Source organism: Nicotiana sylvestris, chromosome 2 (assembly GCF_000393655.2).
Source record: "Nicotiana sylvestris chromosome 2, ASM39365v2, whole genome shotgun sequence".
Taxonomy (NCBI): domain Eukaryota; kingdom Viridiplantae; phylum Streptophyta; class Magnoliopsida; order Solanales; family Solanaceae; genus Nicotiana; species Nicotiana sylvestris.
In genome coordinates, this window is record NC_091058.1 from 142,141,188 (window position 1) to 142,150,652 (window position 9,465).

The following is a 9,465-nucleotide window of genomic DNA, read 5'->3' on the forward strand; positions in this document are numbered from 1 at the left end:
TCCCAAAACAGTCCACGCACAACCTAATTACATCATACATACGACGACCACCGTAGCCGTGTCAAACGACCCGAAAATGTTATGAATAACTATCAGCCCACAACCCTACATATATATGGTGTTTATCCACACCCTTACACCTCCAAAACTCCACAAAATAGTAGTAAAACACGCAGCCCAATAGCAACACAAAACAGTACGCTACAAGTGAATAACTCGAACTCACTGCTTCCGATCACCGTCCTGTGAGTTCTTACATGTATAGAACGAATTACCATGAATTCACAGTAGAGAAAAAATGTATGAAAGATGGCAGTAACTTACCTTACTTGTTGGATAACTCAGCCCTTCCCTTGGTTCTTCAAACTCTAGGTTTTACCTTCAAATAGAACTTGAAAGAGAGGGAAAATCGATTAGGGTTTGTGTGGGATTTTTGGGGAGGAGTTGCAGGGGTTAACTTTGGTTTTGAGGGTCTGAAATATGGATGAAATAACTGAGTTCATAACCCCTTAAAAGTCCTCTCTTGGCCGACTTAGGTCTTTTAATTTTGTCCTATCATTTTGGCAAGTAGGTGATGCACCTACTTGTCATCTACCAATCTGCGCAGGCTTGCGAAAATATGAATATCTCTATACTCCGAGATCGTATTGACAAACGGATTAATGAGTTAGAAACTAGACTCATAGATATTTAATTTGGTGGGTAGATCACCCCGTAATTCCTTGTAAATTAGGAGAAAAGCTTAGAAACATTTAACCTAATGTTTAAGTAAAATTATGAACCTAAGTTGCGACAACGTTTGTCGACTTTTGTTTCATAACTCGTTTGACTTCAAGACTTATGATACGGATATTATATGATTCAAATACCTTAATACATGACCTCTTGAGTGTATTAAGAACCTCTAGGTTTACCTGAAAATACGAGTTACAACATCCTTGATTCGTTTAACTTCTAATACTTGTTAATCACCCTTATACACCCTTGTATCACTTAAGACCAATAGGATTAACTTCTTATCATCTCAAAGGTAATTCCTTCTTGGATTTATGTTAACTAATATATGGCATGAACTAACGCGTATGGATACGGGTTGTAACACTCTTCCCCCCTTAGGAACATTCGTCCTCGAATGTAAGGGTTCATGGGGAGTATAAATCATCGTGGATTCCGGCCAAGTTTCTCCCATAAATAGAGGACAAATATGCAAGCGGTTAACTCAACGTATGGCCTTACAAGAGTATGAAAAGCATTATGGACATGTACATTATCTGCATATCGCCATTTTGTATTAAGGAAGAATTTTCTCAAGTTATTGCTAACCTCATAGAGCCATTTCACCTTCCAATGTATCATGTGTTCCACCAGCATCCTTGTTATCTTCATTCTGGAATAGGTATGGGTATTTAGACTTCATCTCCTTTTCTGCTTCCCATGTTATTTCTTCCATATTCTTGTTCTCAGCTTGCGGACTTGTCGATCTAATATCGCCACTGGCACTTCTTCATATGATAGGTCCTCTGTAACTTGTACATCTTTGATAGGGACGACTCGAGAAGGGTCTCCAATACATTTCCTCAACATAGATACATGGAATACCGGGTGGACAAATTCCAATTCGGATGGCAATTCTAACTCATAAGCAACCTGTCCAATCCGTCGAAGAATTTTATACGGCCCGATATACCTTGGACTCAGCTTACCTTTCTTCCCAAAACGCATAATACCCTTCATTGGTGAGATCCTCAGGAAAACCCAATCACCAACCTCAAACTCTAGATCACGACGTCGGACATCAGAATAAGATTTTTGCCTGCTTTGTGCCGTCCTCAATCGCTCCTGTATCACTTTCACCTTCTCAATAGCTTGGTGAATCAAATCTGGCCCATATAATTCTGTTTCACCGACTTCGAACCATCCAACTGGTGATCTACATCTTCTCCCGTATAGTGCCTCGTATGGGGCCATTTTAATACTGGAATGGTAGCTATTATTGTAGGCGAATTCTATGAGTGGAAGATGGTCATCCCAATTTCCCTTAAAATCTAGAACACATGCTCGTAGCATATCTTCCAGTGTCTGAATGGTACGTTCAGCCTGTCCGTCAGTCTGCGGATGAAATGCAGTGCTGAGATTCACTTGTGTGCCTAAACCCTTCTAAAGAGACCTCCAAAAGTTAGCTGTAAATTGAGCTTCTCGGTCTGATATAATAGATACTGGCACACCATGAAGCCTAACAATCTCCTTGATATAAAACTTCACATAATCTTCAGCCGTGTAAGTTGTCTTAATTGGCAGAAAATGGGCACATTTTGTAAGTCGATCAATTATCTCCCAGATGGAGTCAAACTTTTGATAAGAGCGAGGTAATCGAATAATGAAGTCCATATTAATCACCTCCCATTTCCAGGTCGGAATCTCTATATTCTGAAGCAATCCACCGGGTTTCTGATGTTCTATCTTTACTTGTTGACAATTGGGACACTAGGCTACAAATTTTGCAATAGACTTCTTCATGTTATCCCACCAATACTGCTCCTTGACATCATGATACATCTTTGTCGAGCCGGGATGGATGGAATATCGGGATTGATGAATCTCATTCATAATCTTCTCTCGCAACCCTACCATATTAGGCACACATAATCAGCCCTGGTATCTCAGTGCCCCATCTTTTCCGATCTCAAAAACCATACTTTTACACTGTTGAATGCTTTCTCTTAATCATACTAAGATAGGATCTTCATATTGTCGTGCTTTTACCTCGGCTACCAAAGATGATTCTGATGTGTTCTGTACAGTAACACCTCTGTCATCAGAGTCTAACAATCTGATTCTCATATTGGCTAGCTGATGAAGCTCTTTAGTCAACCCCCATCTACCTGGCTCAATATGTACTAAGCTTCCCATTGATTTATGGCTGAGAGCGTCTGCCACAACATTGGCTTTACCGGGATGATACAATATCTCGATGTCGTAGTCTTTCAATAATTCAAGCCACCTACACTGCCTCAAATTCAACTCTTTCTGCTTGAAGATGTATTGTAAACTCTTGTGATCTGTGTAGATGTCAACATGGACGCCGTATAAGTAGTGTCGCCATATCTTCAAAGAATATATTACTGCAGCCAATTCCAAATCATGGGTTGGATAATTCTTTTCATGTTTCTTCAATTAACTTGATGCATAAGCAATCATCTTCCCACGCTGCATCAATACGCACCCCAAACCTATAACTGAGGCATCACAATATACCACATAACCTTCTTTCCTTCAGGGAGAGTGAGCACTGGTGCGGATGTCAATCGATTCTTCAGCTCCTTAAAACTACGTTCACAAGTGTCAGACCACTGGAACTTGGTAGTTTTCTGTGTTAACTTAGTCAATGGTGATGATATAGAGGAAAATCCTTCTACAAACCGCCTATAATATCCTGCTAGCCCTAGGAAGATGCGGACTTCTGATGGTGTTGTAGGTGTTGGCCAATTCTTTACTGCATCGATCTTCTGATTGTCGACACTAATAACCTCGTCAAATATCACGTGGCCAAGGAACGTTACTGAGTTCAGCCAAAATCACATTTGGAGAGCTTAGCATATAACTTACGATCCTGAAGCGTCTGTAATACTATCCGCATGTTCCGCCTCTGAACGAGAATATACTAGAATGTCATCAATGAATTCAATCACGAACACATCAAGATAGGGCCTAAATATAGTATTCATGAGATCCATAAAAGTTGCTGGGCATTTGTTAGCCCGAACGACATCACCAAGAACTCAAAGTGCTTGTATCTTGTCCGGAAGACCGTCTTTGGAATATCCTTCTCCTTAACCCTCACCTGATTATATCCTGAACGTAAATCAATCTTGGAGAAATACTTGGCACCTTGGAGTTGGTCAAACAGGTCATCAATTCTTGGAAGTGGATACTTGTTCTTTATAGTAAACTTATTCAGCTGTCGATAGTCGATACACATCCGTAACAACCTGTATTTCTTCCGCACGAATAGGACTGGTGCACCCCAAGGTGAAGTGCTAGGTCTAATGAAGCCCTTATCCAGCAAGTCCTTCAACTGCACCTTCAACTCTCGTAATTCTGCTGGGGCCATTCTTTATAGAGGGATAGAGATCGGTTGAGTGTCAGGCAACACATCAATGCTAAACTCAATCTCCCTTTCAGGAGGAAGGCCTGGGAGTTCATCTGGGAAAACATCTGGGAATTCGTTGACCACGGGGATTGATTGTAAAGTAGGCGGTTTTGCCTCCGCATCCCTAACGCGAACGAGATGATAAATGTAACCTTTTGAGATCATTTTCCTTGCCTTAATATAGGAAATAAACCTACCTTTTGGTGTAGCAATATTCCCTTTCCATTCAATGATGGGTTCACCAGGAAATTGAAACCTAACCATCTTCGTACGACAGTCAACATTTGCATAGCATGAGGCCAACCAGTCCATTCCCATTATCACATCAAAATCAACCATTTCTAACTCAAATAAATTTGCCGAGGTTTGACGACTACAAATCATCACAGTGCAACCTCTATATACCCTTCTAGCAATCACAGAATCTCCTATCGGAGTAGATACCGCAAGGGGTTTACTTATCAATTCAGGTTCAATGCCAAACTTATTAGCCACAAAGGGTGTAACATATGATAATGTAGATCCCGGATCAATCAGCGCATATACATCATAAGAAAACACAGATAATATACCTGTAACAACATCTGGAGACGACTCGAGATCCTGTCGACCTACTAGAGCATAGGTTCGATTTTGACCACCACTCAAACTCGGCACTGCACCTCTATCTCTACCACGACCTATCGACTGCTGAAAACCCCGTGCTGGAGGTCGAACTGATGAGGAAGAAGAAGACATAGATCCAGTCGGCTAAGCCATACCATCACCTCCCTTGTTAGGACAATCCCGCATCATATGGACAGGCTGTCCGCAAGAATAACATGCATCAGAACCTCGACGGCACAGTCCAAAGTGGACCTTGCCGCACTGATCACAACGTGGTGTTGTGGGTCTCGTCTGACTAGTATCCCTATAATGTTGCTATCTCGATGCCTACGAACTCTGACCTAGACCAGAATGGGTAAATCGATCATATCGAGGCCTCTGAAACTGTGGAGAAGCACTAGCTACAGGTTGCGTTGAACTCCTCGAAGACTGGGGCCTGACGCTGCCTCTGAAGTCATTAGAATACCTTGCAAATCTCTCCCTCTTATGCTGGCCCCTATCCTTCTCCCTATCTGCCCTCTGCTGGTGGTTACGATCCTCTAGGGTCTGGGCATAAGCCTGAATACGGGAAATATCCATGCCCCCCACCAAAGAGGCTGTCGTTCACTCATTTATCAGATATGGCCCCAATCCGTTCACGAACAAATGCACCCTATCACTCATCTCGGCCACCATATGGGGAGCATACCTTGCTAAAGAATCGAACTGCATACTGTACTCTTTCACACTCATATTACCTTGTCTAAGGTTCAAGAACTTATCAGCTCTAGCTCGTCGTATCTCAACTGGCAAGTAGTGATGAAGAAAGACCTCAGAAAATTCCTTCCACACAGCTGGAAGAGCGTTCGGATCCCTGGATCTCTCCCAACTATCATACCAGAGAACCGCTAAATCCCGTGGCCGATAAGAAGCCAACTCTACTGCCTTTGTATCACTAATATGCATAACCTGCAGTGTACGATGAACCTGGTCAATAAAAGTCTGCGGGTCCTCCTTGGGGTCTGATCCGGTAGACACTGGAGGGTCTAAATTAATAAAATCAAGAACTCTCGTACTAACTAGTTTATTAGTAGCACCTGTATTCTGCCTCTGAGCCTGAGCAGCTACCAAGCTAGTCAATAACTGCAAAGCACTCCGCATATCCTGGTCTGTAGTGCCAGACGGAGGAACTGGAGGTGATGGGTGCCTCCTAATATCCTTTGGAGGAGACGGGGTAGATGAGATATGAGACGGCATCTTACTCTAAGCCTCACTTTGGCCTGCTCTGGCTTGGGGCACCTAACTGGTACCCTCTCCCGCAGTTGTATCAAGCCGTCTACTAATTGTTTCCTTCCTAGTCGAAGGCATCGCTGAAAGAAAACAAGGTGAATATTAGAGACGAACACTTACGACTCAACTCTATGCACGATCTAGATTCAGGAAGAAGGTAACAACCCTAGATGTCATGTAGCCTCCTGATAATAAATGTGGCGCGCTACACATCCATAATCAAGACTCTACTAGACACGGCTCATAGACAATCCCTAGGACAGACTTGCTCTGATACCAAGTTTGTCACGACCCAAACTGGAGGGCCATGACTAGCACCCGACCATACTTGTCGAGCACCAACGTACATTTTATCTAACTTTTTTTATTATCTTTTAGGGTTGACGAGATCAATATAAATGATAGACATGGATCATGGACAACCAACAATAAAATATGATGGCATGAACATACATAGTAGGGGATGACCAGACAATCAAGAAATTACATATAAGGTACGAGCTACCACGCTACCATGAAAGACTATACAACAAAAATCAGTTGACAAGGCATACCAAACTATACATGAGTCGACACTTGTCTATGAACCTCTAAATGAACATAAGTGCTGCAACATAGCCGGAACAGGGCCTCGGCATACCTATAAAGTCTATAACAAAAATGCATACCAAGACCACGGCAAGTCCAAAGAAGGGATCTCGCCAATCACTGCTGAACTGGACAACCTACTGTGGTGGGGGAGCTGCACCTGCATGTCTATTAGGGACTGCAACACGACATGCAGCGTCCACAAACAAAAGGTTGCAGTACGAATAAAGTACTGAGTATGTAAGGCAGGGGACCATAAATACGAATAGTAATGTAAGTAGGGATAGAGAATATACAACCTGGAACATCTAAGTACCTCTGAGGGCTACTGACATGAAATGCATGATACATATGTATGTATACATAAACTTTTAAAACATACGCCTCTGTGGACATCATCATCATCATATCGTACCCAGCCATAATAGGCTCGGTAAAAACGTACTCGGCCATCATAAGGCTCGGTAGAATCGTACCCGGCCACGTGGAGCTCGGTAAAAGCCAAATGATCAATAGTTGCACAATAGGTGTCGTACCCGGCTGACTATAGCTTGGCTTGGTAGGGTAAAATTAATACATATATATAATGCATGCTCGACTCATGGAATCACATTCTAAACCTTTCGGAGTGACGTAAGGTCGGTATCCTCTGTACACGTTATTAGGACCAACTCTTCATTACGAACCTTATAAGAATCAGGAAGTACCAACAACATTGATAACATAAGAATAAGAGAAGCAACATTAACATCAATCGTTCCATAAGAGGGAAAGCAATGTAAGTACTGCTAGCTTCTAAGAGTAGAGTATCTTTGGAAGCTCGTTCATTACATTATGTACAATCGGAGTCGTGCAAAAGAAGAAAAGGGATAGCCTCACATACCTTGTATATACTTCCCCAATCACAAGCTATGCAATTGTCACAACTCCTTAGTCTACAATAGGAGAAACGATACTATCGTTATCATTTAAGCGTCATAACTATTATGTATCGACCACAACCTATTTTACGTTGAAACGGACAGCACCTCCGCTATATATATGACTTCACACCATTCAAAACAATCACAAAACAGCCCAAACAACATCAATAATAAACATATTGAGCCTCCCAAAATAGTTCACGCACAACCTAATTACATCATACATACGACGGCCACCGTAGTCGTGTCAAACGACCCGAAAATGTTACGAATAACTATCAGCCCACAACCCTACATATATATATATGGTGTTTCTCCACACCCTTACACCTCCAAAACTCCACAAAATAGTGGTAAAACATGCAGCCCAATAGCAACACAAAACAGTCCACCAAACAGTCTGCTACAAGTGAATAACTCGAACTCACGGCTTCCGATCACCGTCCGGTGAGTTCTTACATGTATAGAACCAATTACCATGAATTCACAGCAGAAAAAAATGTATGAAAGATGGCAGTAACTTACCTTACTTGTTGGATGACTCAGTCCTTCCCTTGGTTCTTCAAACTCTAGGTTTTACCTTCAAATAGAACTTGAAAGAGAGGGAAAATCGATTAGGGTTTGTGTGGGATTTTTGGGGAGGGGTTGCAGGGGTTAACTTTGGTTTTGAGGTTCTGAAAAATGGATGAAATAACTGAGTTCATAGCCCCTTAAAAGTCCTCTCTTGGCCGACTTAAGGCTTTTAATTTTGTCCTATCATTTTGGCAAGTAGGTGATGCACCTACTTGTCATCTACTAATCTGCGCAGGCTTGCGAAAATATGAATATATCTATACTCCGAGATCGTATTGACAAACGGATTAATGCGTTGGAAACTAGACTCAAAAATCTTTAATTTTGTTGGTAGATCACCCCGTAATTCCTTGAAATTAGGTGAAAAGCTTAGAAACATTTAACCTAATGTTTAAGTAAAATTATGAACCTAAGTTGCGACAACGTTTGTCGACTTTTGTTTCATAACTCGTTTGACTTCAAGACTTATGATACGGATATAATATGATTAAAATACCTTAATACATGACCTATTGAGTGTATTAAGAACCTCTAATACTTGTTAATCACCCTTATACACCCTTGTATCACTTAAGACCAATAGGATTAACTTCTTATCATCTCAAAGGTAATTCCTTCTTGGATTTATGTTAACTAATATATGGCATGAACTAACCCGTGTGGATATGGGTTGTAACACATTGCCTTGTCTGTGATCGCATATCCCAGCCCCATTTACTTTATGCGATCGCATTCCCTCTTCCGCGATCGCATAGAGCAAATTTCACCCAGTTAAATTTTTAAAACTCCAGAACAGTGTAGTTACGGGATTTTCATAAAAAACACACGAACTCTTTCTTCTCCAAGGTCCTTAGGCGTCCATTGAAGCTATCTTTCACCAATACTTCTTGGGTTAGTAAATTTCAACTCATTTTCTTCATTTTCCATCAATATCTATTGAATTCCTAAGCCTAAAACATGTAATTTAGGGTAGAAATTGGGGGAGTTGGGTAGAGTTAGGGCTTTTTACTTTTTCTTGATTTAGACCTCGTTTTGGGGTCGAATATGAAAACAAATTATATATTCGGGTTTGTGGGTGAATGGGTGATTTGATTTTGGTCCGAACCTCGTGTTTTGACCAAGCGGGCCTGGGGTCGATTTTTGGGATTTTGGGAAAAAAGCTTGGGAATCTATATTTAGGCATTGGGTTTGATTTGTGTAGCTTATATTGATATTATAAAGTCGTTATTGCATAGATTTGTTTGAGTTGGAGCCGAATTCGAGAGGGAAAGCGGTTGTTGTGGATTGAGTTGACCGTGGAGTTCCGAGGTAAGTGTTTGTTCTAACTTTGGCTTGAGGGAATATGATTAGAGTGTT